Source organism: Solanum tuberosum, unplaced genomic scaffold, assembly GCF_000226075.1.
Source record: "Solanum tuberosum cultivar DM 1-3 516 R44 unplaced genomic scaffold, SolTub_3.0 scf00397, whole genome shotgun sequence".
Classification (NCBI taxonomy): Eukaryota; Viridiplantae; Streptophyta; class Magnoliopsida; order Solanales; family Solanaceae; genus Solanum; species Solanum tuberosum.
In genome coordinates this window covers 193561-195455 of record NW_006239334.1, presented here as the reverse complement: position 1 = coordinate 195455, position 1895 = coordinate 193561, and positions in this window count along the sequence as shown.

Genomic DNA, 1895 nt, shown 5'->3' with positions numbered 1-1895 from the left:
TCACAGAAATAAGTCAGACCCACTTCGAATTAGCACTAAAATTGATAATAACTAACACCCATCAAGTCAAATTAGTAATTAATAACATTGCAAAACCCCCAAGATCAGGGTTTTAGCTAATCATCATAAAAGAAAGAAATTAAGTACCTACTACATTCTCCATAGCTGGGTATTGAAAATTGAAGTTCTAAGATGAATAATATATTTTCTATTACAATACCCAATGTAAATCTCTTGCCAAAATTTCTTAAAATCTCCAAGAATAGTGTTTTTCTTCTCTCTATTTCGTTCTACAATGATTGAATGCTTTCTATCTCTTGCAAAAATCAATTTATACTGATATGAGATGTGGCTTTTTGGGGTTGATCGGTGAGGAAATTCGGGCTTCGCCAATTGTCCTTGTCCATCGCTTTCTTTCATCACATTTTCCTCATTCAGACACTGTAACTTTAGGTGATCTAGATCAGGATCGCTGATCATTTCCGCGATGCGCCCTTTATTCCTTTAGTTCGCCAATTCAATTTCATCTTGGTCTCGATCAGTTCGTTCGGTGGTACAATCTTCCTTCACCAATAAAGTTGTCGATTCGCCGATAGAGAATGCAATTTGCCTATGTTTTTCCCATTTTAGGAACAATCTTCTGTAAAATTAGGTGGTCTAGGGGAAACTCGGCGATTCGCCAAGTGCTCTTGGCAATCGCCAGACTTGCTTTTCTCCCCTTCTTCGGCTTGTACTATTCCTTTTTCCTTGTTACTGTCCTTGCTTTACTCCTCTATCCTCATACCAGAAAATCTAGGCTTCAACAATAGTTTACGGCACAAATTAAGCATTTAAGGGCACTAAATCTATATAAACAAAACCCCAAATGAGTCCAAATGTCAGACTATTCAACACCCCCAACTTAAACTTTTGCTTGTCCTCAAGTAAAACTCAAGATCAACAATTCAAACAGGATGTCTCTAATAGAACAGCTTAAGACTCAATATGAATTCACAGAACAATACTCAACTTACTCATGCAATGATCAATTGTGCACTTAAAGATTCAAATTGTGACTCATCATTATCAAAGATGCTCAAGTTCACAATACTTGCTTCAAATGCAAGTTCAAGTTCAAAACAAGGTACTCAAATGCCCTCTCAACAAAGATGATTCCCTATTCACACAAAGTTCTTCAACAATTTATAGTTCCAGAATCACATACGACTCTAACACTCACAAGGATGAATACATGCATGACTTCTTCACCCATATGTTTTCCCTTATTTTCCAATCAACATTTGTTTCAGCTCACTCAAGGTCACAAAGGTCTTTTCAATGCTTGTAACGGGATTGAGTGTAAATGTATGATCATTTAGGCTCAATGGTTGCTACCATAATGAAATGTGGTCTGAACATCACTTTCTTCCTTTTCTTTAACATTTTGATCATGCTCATAATTCACCCCATTATTCAACTTCAAATGGACTACCAGATACCTCATTTCTTCCAACTTCCACTACTTTATTTCACAACTTTTTCTTTTGCTTTCTTCTTTTCTTAAGTTCTTTTTACATGGAGGGGTTTCATATTTTTCAAAACCATTGCTCAAAAGGGGAATTTCTCACACTTCTTGATTTCCCTTCTCTTTTCACCACATCCCAACTCAGGCTTTTGAGCTAAGTTGGCTATTCAAACAAACCACACTTCATGAGATTTATGGGTTGATTGATAAAGAGGGGTCACAATTGTTCAAGTTTCCTCCAAGAAAAGGATGAGGCTCAAGAGGGTTCAAGAAAGGTTCACACATCTCACATCTTTGGCCACAAAAAGAGGTATATTGTCAAATTGTTTCACTCTTCAACATTGTTACCTAAGATCATTTCAAGTTCTTCCATCACTTAGTATACCAGACC